Consider the following 18,141-nt stretch of genomic DNA (forward strand, 5'->3'; position numbering starts at 1 on the left):
CCGATATATATATATATATATATGTTTGTATTTATTTATTAATTTTATGTTTATCAATATTGAATTTAAAATCCGCATATTTTACCAGTCTAAATATTAACATGAGGACATTTATCAATATATTAGCCTAAATAACATTTTTTTATATAAAAAAATTCAATTTTTTTATTGTATCGATCGAAATGCCAGTACTAGATGAAATATCCGAAATATGCCATGTATAGAGCATTACAACCTAGTATTTTTTTTTTTCCCTGATAAATTTTAGAGGATTACTAGTATGAAATATTTCACTAGTACAGCCAGTACCTGTGCGGTATTAACTTCCCTAATTCATTATCCATCAAGGAATAAGAATTAAAGTCTTATAAATAGACAATGCTACAAATGATTTAAAGACTTGGGCAAAATACCCTCAATATGGGATAAGGGAAAGAATAATAGAAACCAAGAGATAATACAAGAAAATTTTCGCTTGGAATGTAGCACAAGGAGAGACACAATAAAGTTTGGGATTTCTTTACAAAGGTATTTTAAAGCGCACAAATTAAGGAGATGATATTGACAACAAGGTGCACTCTGTGTGTGTGAGTGCAAAGAAAATTGTAGGGGCTTGGGCCCGGGTGACCAGGAACGGCCCGTGTGACCAAGGCCCAACACTGTGGGGATAGGGTCAATCCACTGGTAAATATGCAGGAGTCTAAGGATTAGCGTTCGGGGGAACCCTATTGTGTTTGGGCCAGGTTGGGCCCAATACTAATTAATAAGCCAGGGGGAAGCTAAGGAGGAAACGGTCAAATTCAGGTCTGTAACCAAGCACTGTTAATGCCTTTGGGAAACTCACTACCGAACACTATTTGGCGTCTGAAACAAGTTCCAAGAGAATTCTCAAAAGGCATGATGATTCCTTGGGATTCTGGCAAAAGTGGAAATGCGTGTAAAGAGATGAAATGATAATGATGAGTGCCCCACTAATGAGAGACTATAAAAGGGATGAGGAGGCAAACAATAAGAAGGGTTGGTTGAAAAACACGGGGAAAACACTGGGAAAAAGGGATAGACGCAACAAAAGGGGGATATATACACAAAGGGGAAGGGAGTGTGAGTAAACTAGGTGGGAGAAGGATACAACTTGGACTATCTAGGTGAAGCTTGGAGCTCTACTTGTAGGATTGTAAGAAAGCCCACAAATAAATAAATTGGGGCCCAAATCCTTCACACAATATTATAGCCTAAGGAGGTTTGGGGACCACAAAAAGTAAGGAAATTTTTCTTTAGTAGTGAAACATGCACAAGGGAAGATAAATTTGGAGTTTTCTCCGGTGAGAAGTTTTTTGGTACTACAATCACAGAAAGTTATTGTATTCAAAGGGATTGAAGATCTATAATTAATTTTATTATAGTGGATATTTATTTGGATTATGGAGTTTGTCCCACAGTTTCTCTTTTCAAAGAGAAATAGTCTTAATGTAAATTTTTGTGTTTGATTGATATTTTGGCTGAGTAATTTTTGTGATAATGTTTTTAGTGATTGATTAAAATTCTTAGATGATTTTCTTAATTTCCACAAGACTAGATTGAGACCCAACATGAATTATGTGGAGAATTTTGCACCCAAATGGAATGGGCTTTACCCACCCCATTAAAGGATATGGAGATGAGTTTTTTTTTGTTTTTTTTTTTTACGCCTGAGTCCCGCAGATTTGGGCAACCGGGCAAGGGTATCACCCAAACCCGATTTGTATATTGATTTTTGCTTTTTTTGATCATCAATGTTTTTTCCTTCAAGCTTCAGTAGCAATAATGGAAGCATTGCGACTGTGCTAGAAGAAAGTTCGAGAGGTAATAATGGGAAGCCATCCCAGAACATTGATAACTGACAGAATTTATCCACCGTGCATGAATGCTTCAAGTTATGCACAATTCCTATTTGAGATATAAGATACTGCAAGCCTTTTTCAACGCTGCAATTTCATTATGCACAGAATAATTAGACAAAAATTAAGTCAGTTCACTCTCACAATAGCATCAATGATTCTTCTCATTGCTAATATTTACAACATGGAGAAAAATAATTATGATAAAGTATAGACGTATTATCCCATATCAAAACTCCTAATAAAACCGTTAAAAATATGGATACATCTTGTCTAGTCAAATTCCGGTATAGCCACCCTCACACAAGCATGTATAATAAACTATATTCATACTAACTAGTGTAGTTTAGTATGAAAAAGTTTAGGACACAACAAAATTCCACAACATTTTTCTAGTTCTCTTATTTTGAGTTGTGGTCTGTTTTTTCTTTTTCTTTTTTTCTTTATTTTTTTATTTTTCCTTTTATCATCTACAGTAAGCTAACACCTCAACTTATTATAAAAATGTTGTAAAAATTCATAGTGCCCATAGAAGAGCTATTTTAGCATTCATCTAGCTTCCATCATAGAAATTGTGACATTATTTATGGAACAATTTTCTGGCTTATTTTTAGAAATCTCTCTCTCTTCCCTAAATGTGTTAATGAAAAATTCAGGTTGTTTTGGAGGAGAGAGCTGAAGAGTTTCATTTGAAAGCATAGAGACAACATCCAACATAGTGGGTCTATCTGCTGCTTGGTCTTGTACACATAAGAGACCAACATGGATGCATCTTGATACTTCATATGGACAATATGACTCATCTTGTATTGTTCGGTCTATTAGCTCGAAATCCTTACCTTCATTCCATAATTGTCATGCCTGTTACAAATCCAATTATACAAAGATTATCAACTATTAAGTTCAAAATTCCATATACAAGTTAAGAATAAATGTCAAACTTACATATACTATGAGGTTGACTAGAGAATCAGAATAATGGCGATTATTTTTTTTTTTTTTTTTTTTTTTTGCCGCTAACAATTTCCAATAGGAGGACTCCAAAGCTGAATACATAAGTTTTTATTGAAACAACACCATTCATGGCATACTCGGGGGACATATAACCGCTGAAATAATAATTAACCAACGAACTTTAGTGTATGAACAAGCACGTGCATACACACACACACACACAAACTCACAAATAGAATTAAATTGTGCTTACGTGAAATGCAATGAATACTTACTATGTTCCAACAACTCTATTTGTGTTTTCTTCTGATCCTTTCGATCCAAAGATCCCAGCCATGCCAAAATCAGATATTTTTGGATTCATCTCTTCATCAAGCAAAATGTTGCTTGCTTTTAAATCACAATGGATTACTCTTAGTCTTGAATATTTGTGGAGATAAACAAGTCCTTGAGCAATGCCTTCAATGATATTGAAGCATGTTTTCCAATTAAATATGTAGTTTTTAGTTGGATCTGACTCATTGTAGAAAACAATAGCAAGAAAATGATAAGCATTGATTGAATCTACATAATATAAAAAGGAATATATGTCATCACATAACCAAATTTTCTGAGTAATGGACATATGTCTTACCAAATAGGAAGATGTCCAAGCTTTTGTTAGGCATTTACTCATAGATTAGCATTTTTTCTTCTTCTTGAATGCAAAAGCCTAAAAGCTTTACTAGATTAGTGTGTTGAAGTTTCGCAATGAGAATAGCTTCATTCTTGAATTCTACCAATCCTTGTCCAGAACTTTTTGAAAGTCTCTTTATTGCGATTTCTTGTCCATTAGGTAATTTTCCCTGAAAATTATCACGTTAGTCTAATTTTATTCACATTATCTAATTCAGTATGTATTTACATTAATCAACTTTTTTGCAAGATACTACTTAGTGTGTGGGCTCACTCAAGTGCCAATTTATTGAATCAATTAACTAGGCTTTGTCATAAGTTAACATTTATGTCCCAAAACAAAAAATATAGAGAGAGAATTAGGTTAGGTTAAGTCATAGAATCAAATTTTTATCATAAGAAATCAAAAGTCTAAAAATAACAAATGTCATCAGATTTTTTTATAATTGTTGAGATAGTAGGTTTTGATTGGTGTCAATAAAAATAATGTAAGTGATGACGTCGGTAAAAGTGATGTTGTGCATATTAGAATTTGTCATCTCTACAAGTTATGAAAAAAAATTATAAAAATATATTAGATGTGTAATGATCCAAGAAAAAGTGCTAGTCACATCTGTGCTATACCTAAAAAAACTAGTTACAATTAAGGCTTCTTATAGTTGTTAATAAAGCCTAGTTCAACCCAGTATATGGCCGTCATCACACATTCACACATATTACACAATCAATCAAATTGGGATATCACAATATGGATAGCATTATTGGGGAGAAATAGATAGGGAGGTGTCAAGAACTTACCTTATAAACTGGTCCAAAACCACCCTCTCCTAATTTATTTTCTGTTGAGAAATTACTTGTAGCAACATAAATGCTTTCAAAGCTAAAGACATGCAACTCATGGCTATTTTTCCCATCGTTGTTTTGTTTCTTCCCTTCGTCATCTACAGTGGAAGGTATTGCATTCCCTGCAAGTTCTTGTATGAGCATCTTTTGTTTCCTTTCTCTCTCTCCTAATTCACACACATGCAAAGTATTAATTTTTTTTTTTTAAAAAAAATTATGCTTGATCATCAGTAAGTCTAACAAAATATTTAGCAAGAGCATTGATTACCTTCCGCTTTGTGCTTTTTCTGTTTTGCATAATATGAGGAGCACAACAAGATGATAATGATTCCCCCTACTGCCACAATGAGCCATATCCAAAATGCATGGATCACAAGTAATTAATTAAATTAATTATGTTTTAGTTTTGAACTAAATAACATCACACATGCATGGATCACATAAAGACTCCAAAATGATGACACAAGAAAACTAATGAAACAAACCTTTTCATTATAAAAACTTAGAAGGATTTAACCACCAATTCTCAAGGCAACAAATCCACTAGAATAAAATAGAAGTTTATACAAAAGATTTAACCCGAAATCTAATGCTACCTTATACTTACAAAAGTAACCACACAAAACTCTGATATCCACAAACTCCTCTATTCTGACTTGTTGCACATGCTTCTAGTTCATGACTCCGAGATCTACTTCAAAAATTTGTGCCAGTAACTATGATTGTAAACTAGATGCAGCAAATTTACTTAATCACTGGATATTTACTATGCAAATAGGTCTCCGGTTGATGCTTTTAAGACAGTTTGGAAAATTCCAAATTTGTGTACAAATACACTATTGTCTCATGTGTGTAAAAACGTGATCTAAGACTTGCTAATATTGTGCACTTGAGATGCTAGATATCCTAGATCCAACGACTATGAAGAACTGCTAAAAAACCAATCTACACATATCTCAATCAGTTTAGATGTGTAGTTCGACCGGTCGAGTTAAGTGATTTTGGACCTATTGACGTTGAGTGCAACAACAATCCAATTTTTACATTCTTCAGTCTTCAACTATTCAAACCTTGATTTGTCTTGATCAAATAACTGATCCATACCAATTAACTAGACAAACTAGGTTCTAAGTTGTTACAATTGTTCATAGTTTGCCATCCTAAAAATATGGACCTATCAGTCACTTTTTATAATTATTTAATATGCTTTAAGATGCAAGGATCGATTGTGCTTTAAAAATCAAAATAAGACTGTCAAAATTCATCTTCGGCTTTGACCTATAGGGGCTTCAAATCTTTTGGGATTCTAGTCTTTGTATTTTTCTTTTCAAGCTCGGACTAAGATTCTTTGTTCACAATTCAAACCAAAGATATCTTCAACCTTTTTAACTCTAATTCAGTTTTCCTGTGGGGAGAATTGTGTTCCTGGGAGTTCGAACAAAATTAGATGTCTGTAATATTATTAGTGTTATTGGATTGGAATTATTTATGTTTTACTAGTGTTTTAAATGTAGAACAATTAGTCTCTTAATTGGAAGAAGCTACAGATTGTTAGAGATATTCCCCCTGATTTTTTATTAATTTGACTATCATCGACTACATCCTTTGTTTTATGTAACTTAAAACATATAAGGAAGTCAATCACTTAGAGCAGTTGTGTTAATGGTAGAAATCATATTCCTTGATTGAAGGGATTCAGTTTTACAGTAAATGACTATATTTAGTAAGAATGTACAGCTCTAAGACTAAGGCTTTGAGCTTAGAGGTTCACTATTTTTCACATCTTCATCACTATAACACTAATAAGCTTCAATTCGATCAAAACAATGCATCTTTTTGGGGTATTCTTTAAATCATCTGGATATTTGCGTTTGGATCTTGACAATGGTCGTATGTATTTATCGCATTATGTTGTCTGAAATGAAATGACGCTTCCTTCCAAGAACTGCAAGGCCACTTCACAAATGCTGCTAGCATTGGCTCCTCCAGTGATTATACCACCTGTAGTGACCATTGCACACACAAAAACAGCTATTGTCCCTTCAAACCCCATGCCTAGTTCCCCATCCTTGCACCTCCTCATCAGCTATACCTTACTCAATCCAAACATCTTGTAGGGAAAGTTCTAGCAACCTCTACCATTACTTCTCTGATGAAGACCTCCCCAGTACCCACCTGAGGTAACAGGACCTCGCAAAATGAGTTTCATCTCAGTTGCAAAGGGACTAGAATGAACACCATCTGAGCTATTTCTGAAAGTATATTTTTGTAGGTATGCTTAGCGCTTGGTAGTTCAGGAGCAGAGGTTGTAGTATTGTAATACCATATCCAGCTTCTGAAGCAGGGTACATCTGGTTCACTTTTCATAGGTTTCCTAATAAAAAAAAGGCCCTGTCCTAGCAAACTAAAACTCTAGTTTATACTGCAAGGAAATGGGCTGGCCAAATATGTTGTTGATCTTTTTCAATATACTAAAATGGTTAATGTCAAACAGTACTCTTTGCCGCCATCACAACTAAGAAGATGACTGCAACTGATGGTGATCCTCTCATTGATCCTATCAAATACCAACATGTGTACAGCTCTCTTCAATATTTGTCTCTCACTCGACCTGATTTGGCTTACATGGTTAATCAAGCATGAAAATTTGTGCACCAACCCACCATCGTTCATTGGACAATCGTGAATTGTGTTTTACACTATCTCAAGGGAAATTTTGACAATTGTATTATAATTCAACATGGATCATTATCACAGTTACAAGCTTACTCAGACACTGATAGAAGAGGTGATCGTAACTTCACTGGGGGTTATTGTGTTTTGCTTGGTATTGGTCCAATGTCATGGAGTGATGCAAATTAGCAAATGGTATAGCACTCAACTGCCAAAGCCGAATACCATCCCGTAACTCACATTAAAATCGAAATTTCTTGGTTAAACTCCTTATTCAAAGACCTTATGATTGCTCTTTCTTCTATTGTTCGGTGTGACAATATCAACTCCATTGCTCTTACCTCCAGTCCTGTCTTCCATTCTATAACTAAATACTTGGGAGTTGATTACCACTGTGTTTGTGATAAGTGTAGTTGCCAAAGAATTGGATGATAGGTACATGTGCACCGAAGGACCTATCCGCTTTGCACTTTCAAAATTTGAAAAACCAAGCTTATTATGCAGGGGCAGTGTTAGAGAAAAACCGCAATCTTCTCCATGATTTTTGAATAGGTTGACTAGCAAAAGCAATACCCAATTTTTTTTCTTATCAACTTATTGCATATAAGGAAGTCCATCCCTTGATTAAAGCAATTGTGTTAATGGTAAAAATCATATTCTTAGATTGAAGGAATCAAGTTGTACAGTGTAATGATTATGTACAGTAACAATTTACATAAATACAATTCTAAGATTAAGGTTTGAGCTTAAAGGTTCTCTGTTTTCATCTGTCTGTTCTAGTTTATTTCACAATTTGGATGATTCACAAACCTCTTAAGATAAAGCTTTATGGCAATTATTCAACATCTTAAGGAATCAATACAACGGACTGTAATCTATTCTTACCATGTCCTCAACAAAATAACCCAATAATTTTATAACAAGGTCTTCAGGAAGCAGCTAGATTATCAAACCTACGGATCAAAACCATGCCTATATGTTCTTATGCACATCTAATACAAGCATTATATGCAATAAATGTGTGAAGTTCAGCATCAAGTAGTCTTACCTTTGTATTCAAGCAAGTATATTGTTGGAGCATTCTGGGACATTTCAATACTTGGGACCCTGGTCCAAATCTTACAGCCAATGTTATCCTGCTTTGAAGACGCATAGGCCACACAAGAACAATTGTTCAAGCATCTGTTCTGACAATCCACACGGGTCAGGTTGTCACTCTCCTTAAACTCGAACACATCGCCGTCCACTATGTAAGCTGAATTTTCAATAAATGTGTAATCATGTCTCCTGCATTCCGGAAGTGTTTGCTTCACACATCCTCCACTTGAAGCAGGGGAAAGAGTACTACATTCAACAAGCAACCTGTCACATAAATAAAGGTTTCCCAAGTATTTTAATTATTTAACATAAGATTTTTTTTAATGAAATTGGTCCTATTAGATGTGCTTCTATATATAACCTACCCACAGAGAGAGAGAGAGTTATACATAATATAATTTTAAGTAATATTACACCACCAACTAAGCTTTTATTAGATTAATATTTTAAAAATCTTACCATTAGATTATATGTTCCTTAATTATGTTCTTTACACTTATCAAGTTTCATGTCAACCAAATATTGGTTACAATTCGATCTAGAAACTCATCTTTTATGCACAATTAGTAAGTTTCCCGTGTGATACACGGATAATGTTGTAATGGTTCATGTAATTTTTTATGAAGAATATTTTACATATATTATAGCATATTTGTTATAAAATTTTGTTAGTAATGAGTTTATTATAAGTAACAATTATAAATTGCAAACACATATTTATTATAATTATTTTGTTGAAGAAATAAGAAAAAAAGAATCAACTTTGGAGTAATATTGTATAATAAAATTTGATAAAAGCATGTTAATTCATTCTATATTATTGATATTTATTTTGTGATGTAATAAAGAGCTTTATTGCTAAATATTGTTTTTTGTTTCTTCAATGCTTTATTTTTTGAAGTATGTTGATGCTTGTTAAGCATGTTGAGGGGTATGTTATCATCATCTGTTTATTCATCTTCAACATTTGAAGTTTGGTCCATCCTTATTTGTTCAATTTGTGAGCTTTTATCATTTTCTCCTTTTGTTGCATCATTTGTGTTGATAACTGATGAATTGGCACTAGAAGATTCTTGGCTGGATCTTACAAAGTTTGTATTGGTGGATTTATTGTCGCTAAGATTTTGCACAGGTATTTGCATTCATATTAAAATTCAGCATGTTATTTACATCAATATAGTGTAGCAAAATAAATAATATAGCATATTAGCTTGTGTATTTTTTTTTTCTTCCATAGCTTTTTTTCATTTGAAGGTACATCAAAAATCTTAACAACTATGTAATTTTCAAAACTATCCTTCAGATTGAATTCATTCAAGCGAAGTAGAAAAATGTATTTTCTTCCTAAAAGTTTCTTCAAATCACGTGGGATTCCTTCTCCAATATCAATCTGCGTATTGGGAATTTTAATTTATATTATAATCAAAAGTTTTACAATAAATTTATTAAAATAGTTGCACCTCAGTTTGGTTTTCAGCAAGATCTCTTGCAGATTTATTTAGAATTTTCTCAACATCTTGATCAAATATGACAAAATTTGTTTTGTCAATTGAATCAAAAACTTCAATTTGAATACAATATCTGAAGTATTTTGCAATTGTATAGTAGTTATAATAAGATGAATATGTTTAAATAAAAATCGGAAACTTAGTAGTTAATGTGTGTGCCTCTAACCTTGGGATAGGCAGATTTGTTTTTGTTTCACATTTTGCACACCAAAACGATCCTGATTATGGTTTGACCTTCTTTCCACTAAGCATGCATGAAATATAATACCAATCCATCGTTGTATCAATGTTGCTTATTGTGGTAACACAATAGCAGTTAACATCTTGCAATGAACTATGAAGTTAATATGTTTTTTTTTTTTAATGAAAATGATGTATAAATATATTTTCATGTAAATGATGAGTCTACTTTGAAATGATTAACAAACCTGTTTTGTAAGATCCCATTCAATGCATTTGAGCTCTGTTATTGTCTTCATATTGTTTGAAGATAAATCCTCCTTTGAAAACTATTTTGCATGTATTTTTGGTATTTCTTATATAGGATCAAGTTTTTTACCATTCCTATCATTGAATTTTTAAATGGGAAAAAAGAATGTAAATGGTATTTTGTGAGATAATAATTGCTATATATTAGTTTCTTTTGTTATTAATAATTTTAAAAATATGCACCTGTCAATTATTTCAGCAACCTTGGGAATCTCAAGATTTATATATACTTTTGTTGCACTGGTCGATGACAAAGAGAATTTACCTACTTAAAAATTGCAAAATACCTTATAATAAACAAAATCGTATTGAACTAAAATTGAGAAAAAGGAAGACATGTTTTAATGAGAATGAGATTCTCTAAAAGTATCATTAGATTGATTTGAAAATGAATAAGTTTAAGTATAAAAAACTTATAATTAGTGATTAAACTTCTCAATGTAAAATTTATGGCCTAAGATTAGTAACCAATACACTTATTAACTCGATAGCAGTACTGACTAAATTAAAATTGATAGTTGGAAACATTATTTAGTTATACTTACCTCCAAATGATTTGACAATAGTCGAAGTTGCAATTAAGACAAAAGGTCCTAGATTGTTCTTATGTACATCTTCATCAATTTGCCAAACACTTGTTCCCCATAGTGAAAGCCTAATTTCTTTTCCCCTGGTATAGTTTAAATCATTGAGGATTTTTTTGTTAGTAGTAATTTTTTTATTTATAATTTATTTCTCTATATAAACATATAATGATATCAATATCACATCGAAAATTGTGTCTTACTCTTTCAAAAGCAATTGTAGGTTACGCAATTTTCTTGGTGCTCCATTAACTTGAGGCTCTTCAACATTTCCAATTGCTACCAACTTTCCAACAACATTTATTTATATGCAATAATCTAGTTAGGTTATTTTGAATCATTAATTTAGGATACAACTATATTAGAGGAGTTGTGAAATAGTTGCAGATTTGTATTTACCTATTAAATATGTGTAGCTGTTACATTGGTTTTGTATTTGGTCATAGTTAGCAAACTTAAAGCAGTATTTTTGGATTGAGTTCATATCTTCGTTGGACTCCATGATTGTAGTAATGGACATGAACCAAATTCTGATATCATTGTGCACGGGTCAAAACTCGCCTTTAGTACTCTCCACTCTAAAATTCTTGATGGTATAAACACATCCTTCAAGTAGTTGTGGTCTAAAAGTTCGTGCTTGATTTTTCCGAACAATTGCATGTATTGTTGAGCCCTAGAACAATGAGAAATGTCAGTGTCTTCCATTATTCTTCTTGTGAATATATATAATAGCCACGGATGTTGGATTTTCTTAATATACATCTATTTATTAAAGATTTAGTATATAGGTTTTGCAAAAATAGATTCATAACTAATTATTGTAGAAGCCTATATGATAAGTTGGTAAAATAATAATTTTTAAGAGAATTGAATCTGTACAATATAAATTTAGTTCTATACTTACCTCTTCATCAATATATATCATATCAAGGCGTATGAACTCATTGTTCTTTGTGTTGATTGCATCCCACGTACGAATTACTTTGACCTTGATTGTCCAGTTGTGTCTATCCATTGAAATCTTGCTCAAAGGAGTCCAACACATTGCCATTTTGAGTTAATATCAATAGTTCTGCAGCTATTTCCAGAGTTGACAATAGAGAAGTTGTCATTAAAAAAATATAAAAGTAAAATTATAATAATCATCAATAAAATAATTTATTTTGGTAAAATGCATAATTGACTATGTTTTGCATTAGCAAATTTAAATTTTTCTTAAAGAATCATGCAACATGATATTTGCTCTCAAGACTCAACTCACATTGTGCTTCAAGTACTCTTGAGATAAAGTAAGGGAATAAAGCATTGAACTCAAAAATTAAATGATTCTAATTCTTCCAAAGAAGTCCGAATACAAATGGAATAGAGCATTGAAATCAACAATTAAATGGTTCTAATTCTGCCAGAGAAGGTGGCAATTACCTGTTGTTAATTGCATTGTATAATTGGTTGGAAGTGACTGCATTGAAGCCCAAAATACCAAACGCTAAAATCTTTTAGGCTCCTATGTTTATGCCTTCAAATAATCAGTTGGAGTGGAAACAGTTGTTTTCTTAGAAGTTCAAGAGTTTCTGTATAGAGAAACAGAGGTTGGAAGTGACTAAAATTCTTGGTTGGGTTTCATCTACACGTGGGAAGGAAGAAGAGGGTTTGTGTGTAAAAAATTTAGGCTTTCATCTACACCAGATCTATTAGCCTTTGATCTACTGAACCATGGGGTGGGTCAGACGTTGTAGCCTTTGAGCTACATGTTGGTGGGGAATTCAGATTTGGGTCAATATTTCTGGGCTTGGGCTTTGTTGTCTATTTTGAGAACGTAGTTATTTTTTTTTTAGAAGATTACATTTCTTTGGTCATTGTCAACCTCGGCCCATATATGTAATAGTAAAAATAAGTTATTATAAGTTATTAATTGGATTACAGTGAAAAGATTTAATGAAAAAAGGTTAAAAAGATTAAATGGAAGTTTAGAATGCCACATGTTAAGACTTCATGCATTCTTGCATAAGGTCTTTGCTTTTATATATATATATTGATTTTAAGTATAAAAACATGAAGTTTAAACATTTGAACAATAATAAAATTATTGATCTCAAATCATTTTGAAAAATTGCAAGAATGTAGAGTATAATAAGAGAACCTAAATACAATGTTAGATTTTTTAAAATTTGTGTCAATAAAAAAATATTGAGTGGTATAACATAACATAAAATTACACTAGGTGCAATTTGAATCTAACTATATATAGGGTCATTCATGTTGAGTGCTGACATATTCATATTCAAAATTTATTTTTTCAATATATTTGAGTTGTAATATTTTAGTGTATAGATAATGTTTAAAGCCCTAAACTAAAGACATAAAAGAAGCAACTCAAGAAACTACTCAGAATGAAGAAGTACTACTGTTTTGATTGCATCACAGTGAATCAATTGCATCTAGTTGACCACTCAAATTTCATGATTTTGAAAATATTAATTCAATAAAAAGTTATTATGTAATATAATATTGTTTAAATTTAGACTATGTGTTACTTGATCTTTTCCCTTAAAAAATTAATAAACTTGTGCAATAAGATGAAGTATGGGGTGAAGTGTTGCATTTAGGTTTGAATTCAATGAGCTGGAAATGATGTCAATTTTTTTTATTAATTATTTTTTTCTTTAATTCTACAGAAAGACCCTCTCTCTCTCTCTCTCTCTCTCTCTCTCTCTCTCTCTCTCTCTCTCTCTCTCTCTCTCTCTCTCTCATATGCTTTTTCTATTTTAGTTCTCAAACATTGACACTCAAACCTTAGTTTTTTTTGCAACTGAAATCACAAATTTCTTCATTCCCCATTTTGTTTGCCTTCATAAGTTTAGAGGTTAGGGTTTTTATTTTCCATATTTAAATTTTATATAGGTGTGTCTTTGGTTTGTGACATTGATTATTTTAACTGAGGTTGAGCCTTCGTAATGTGTATTTAGTTCTTTTATAAAATAATTTTGTGTATTGGCTGTTTTTCAGAATTTCTTTATTCCCCCTCTCAAAGTACATAGCCCAAGCAATGTAACTGCATGCACCAAATGGCCCAAACGAACATCTTGATCCATGTACCTATGCAGTGTGACGCACGAAGGAAGTTAAGGCCCACACCAAGGAAATTAAGGCCGACTCCATTAAGAAGATGTAGAAATAGACAAAAAGTCGATCGCACTACATTGTATACACCTCTTTTATGCAAGGAAAATGTACCTTTTGCATTTAGCATATGCATACATTATCACTCGTACAATATATAGAGCACATATTTGCCTAATTCATGAGATAATTATTATATGGATTTAGGTTAGAGTTAAAAAAATTTAATACAGTAGTCTACTAATCCTTTTATATAAATTTTTTTATATAAAAAAAAAAAAAAAAAGTATACTTTTTGCCTCCTAACCTGTGGCAGAGACAGGGGCCAAGAGGCCATACACTCCCTCGCCCTTTATTTTACCCAAAAAAAAAAAAAAAATTATCATGTGTGATTTTTACTTTATGGCCCCCTTCATCTTTTTTTCTCTTTTCTTTTTTTAAATGACTAAGTTACAATTTTTACCCTTAAAATTTGAGATTCAAATTTAAAAGTTTGACAATTTAGATTTTGAGTGACATCGTGCTATCTAACTCAACCTAAAAGATTGTTTGAGTGCTATTATTATTATTTTTTTTTTCATTTTTTTGCTTGTATCTTTGGTTTTTTATTTTCTACTTAGTAACACTAATTAGGTTTTTTTTTAGTAAGAAGAATATTAGCCACATAATGATATACAAAAAACTTTTAATTTTCATGTTTTGTGCTATTTCCTTTATAGAATGGTTATACTTTTATTTATTTATTTTTTCTTCAGTTATAGTTAAGGGGTTAGGGACAACATGTTTGGTTCTTTTAATTTTTGGGTTTTTTTTTTATTTTTTATTCTAATTAACATTTTTAAATTAATAAATAAATACTGTAGTAAATATTAAACATTAAATAACACCAAAATGACGTGTAATGGATGATAGAATTGAGGAGTTTTGAAATTTAAAGAACTAAAATGAATGAATACAAATTTAGAGTACTGAAATGAAAAGTGATGAAACTTAAATCGTGGATTTTATATTTTAGCCATTTATTTTTTATATAGTAATTTATTTTTTAATTTTAGTACATTTCTTATTCTTGAATAATAAATAATAAAAAAATTCATTACCCCCAACAAATCCTGCTAGCTCCTTTCCTGAATGACCAAACACCATAAGGTTGCACAATCTTAGGAAGACAATCGGTTCTTTTAAAATTTTCTTTCTGAATAAGGACAATCGGTTCTTGAGCCTTAAAACGAGAAGCTAGGTTTTCACTTTTCAATTCATTCCTCCTCCAGCCTGCGGTTTCACCTATTCTATTGACTATTGGTGACCTTGTTTTCAACTATTCCCGTGGGCTTATTATTAATTAGTTATTACCATTCATCCTAGTCAATAGTTTTTAGGTCACGGTTTCAAGATTTAGATGTTTTTTCTTTTTCTTTTTCTTTAGGTCAGGTTTTAGGTCACAGTACACTGAAACTTCGCTTTGTGGGTGAAACTTTTTTTTTTTTTTTTTTTTTCACTTCTTTCCAAGTGTAAATGTAGCTATTTTGTTTAAGTATTTTAGATTTTATTTTGATATATTTTGGCCTTCAATTTAAGAATATTTGTGAGTAATTTTTTATTTTCTTCTCAGAAAAGTAATTCCTAGCTCAAAAAGCAAAATTTCTTGTCCTAAAAGTGACTTTTCTCTTCTAACAAATATAAGCCAATATTTAAAGAGAAAGATCTCCATACATATATGTGGAATTATATAAAGCACCCAATAAAATTTTGCGGATTGCTGCTTCGAGACCAACAAGTATGATCGTAAATCATAAGGCACAATCTTATGAAGACAAACATTTCTCCAACCTTGAAACTTGAAAAAAAGTGTAGGTTTACAAATTTCAATTAACCATTCCTCCTCCAGCCTCCGGTTTCTACTTACTACTATTCTATTGATGACTTTGGTTTTCAACTCTTACCGTGGGCCTATTTACCTTTTATCCTTGTCAACAGTTTTTAGGTCATGGTTTTAAGATTTAGGTTTTTCTGTTTTTTGATGAATTTAATATTTAAATATAAGTTATTCCTGAATTCTCATTACTGATTAGTATTAATTATGCTAATAGAAACGAAAATAAAATTCGTTAATGCTTTTTTCTTTTCTAAGATCTGTAATCATAAACCTATCACATTGTAATATTGATTTTAAAAAACATAAAACTTCTTTCCAAGTTTAAATATAGTTGTTTTGATTAAGAAAAAACTTTTTTTTTTTTTTTTACCTTTTATTTTATTTTGAGAAACATGGCCCGTTTGATAAAAGAGTTTGAGTAATGTTTTTTGAGTGCCTTTGATATTCGTGTGGGTAAAAAAGTGTATTAAAATGTATATAAAGTTATTTAAAATGTGAAAATGTGTGTTTGAACCACACAACCAAACAGGACTGCTGGGTACTTTTTTTTTTTTTTTTTTTTTTCTCTTGTTAGAAAAGCAATTCCCTTCTTCAGAAAGTCAAAATTTCTTGTCCAGAAAGTAAATTTTCTAACAAATAAATAATTAGGAAGACCTCCATACATATATGGAATAAATAGATCCCACCATTTTTATTTTTCTACCACTCACGTTTTGCCAAATGGATAATTGTGTCAAAAATTGAGGATTAGTTTGTGTTGGGCTGCTAGAATTTTGGTTGGTTGCTTAGCCCGTAGTAGCTAGCTAGGCTGGGATACTAATCAACCACCTTTTTTTATTCTTTTTTTCTTTTTTCGTAAATCAGCCGCCAATGTTGAATATATATGATTGATGTAAGCCAAGAATTGTTTGGAAAATTGCCTCAAATTCCTTTATATGTGAAAAAAAAAATAAATAAATAAATAAACTATTTATTAGAGTAGAAGGAAAAAATATTCCTTGTTAAGGAAGTAATGTATGATTGTATCCATTGCATAGAAGGCAAATTGTATCAAAGGTTGTTTCGATTTGGCCAAGGGAACAAAATATATCCATACTAGTTAATACCAGTATACCGTTTTGGGAATGCCCAATATATATATATATATATATATATGTTTGTATTTATTTATTAATTTGATGTTTATCAATATCGAATTTAAAATCCACATATTTTACAAGTCTAAATATTACTCAAAGTACATTAATCAATATATTAGCCTAAATAATTTTTTTTTAAAAAAATTTCAAATATCCAAAATATGCCATGTACAGAACGGTACAACCAGATTTTTTTTCTGATAAATTTTAGAGGATTACTAGTACAAAATATTTCCCTAGTATAGCCAATACTGGTGTAGTATTAACTTCCCTGATTCATTATCCATCAAGGAATAAAAATTAAAGTTTTATAAATAGACAGTGCTACAAATGATTTAATGACTTGGGCAAAATACCCTCACTATGGGATAAGGGAAAGAATAATAGAAACCAAGAGTTAATTCAATGAAATTTTCGCTTGGAAGGTAGCACAAGGAGAGAAACAATAAAGTTTGGGATTTCTTTACAAAGGTTTTTTTGAGCACACAAATTTAGGAGATGATATTGACAAGAAGGTGCACTTGTGTGTGTGAGTACAAAGAAATGATTCAAATCCTCTAAATTTCTTAGAGTACTCTACTAAATAAATTTCTTAAAATCTTAACTATTCTTTAATGATTTAATGGCCTAGATTTTGCCATGTCAGCATTCCACTAATAATAATCTTAATTGTTTTCTTTGCAACATTATTATTTTATTTTAAGAGTATTATTAATGGAATGCTGATATAACAGAATCTAAACCATTAAATCATTAAAAAATGGTTAGGAAGAAAATATACACAAGGGAAGATAAATTTGAAGTTTTCTCAAGGGAGAAGTTTTTGGGTGCTACAATCATAGAAAGTTATTGTATTCAAAGGGAATGAAGATCTGTAATTAATTTTATAATAGTAGATATTTATTTGGATTTTGGAGTTTGTCCTGCAGCTTCTCTCTTCAAAGAGAATGGTCTTCCATGTAAATTTTTGTGTTTTTGTGTTTGATTGATGTTTTGGCTTAGCCATTTTTTGTGATAATGTTTTTAGTGATTGATTAAAATTCTTAGTTGATTTTCTTAATTTACACAATACTAGATTGAGACCCAACATCAATTATGTGGAGATAGTGCTGGGATGGCAAAAACCAGTTTTACACCCAAATGACTGGGTTTTACCCACCCCATTAAAGGATATGGAGGTGAGTTTTTTTTTTTCACACTTGAGTCCCGCAGTTTTGGGCAACTGGGCAAGGGTATCACCCAATCCCGATTTGTATATTGATTTTGGCCTTTTTTGAACATCAATGTTTTTTCCTTCAAGCTTCA

General features: G+C 31.4%; 1 pseudogene; it reads right to left on the reverse strand.

Moving 5' to 3' along the window:
- Nucleotides 1-2,732: 2,732 nt before the first annotated feature.
- Nucleotides 2,733-4,702, reverse strand: LOC115990204 (annotated as a pseudogene).
- Nucleotides 4,703-18,141: the final 13,439 nt, after the last annotated feature.

This window comes from Quercus lobata, chromosome 5 (assembly GCF_001633185.2).
Source record: "Quercus lobata isolate SW786 chromosome 5, ValleyOak3.0 Primary Assembly, whole genome shotgun sequence".
In the NCBI taxonomy this organism is placed as follows: domain Eukaryota; kingdom Viridiplantae; phylum Streptophyta; class Magnoliopsida; order Fagales; family Fagaceae; genus Quercus; species Quercus lobata.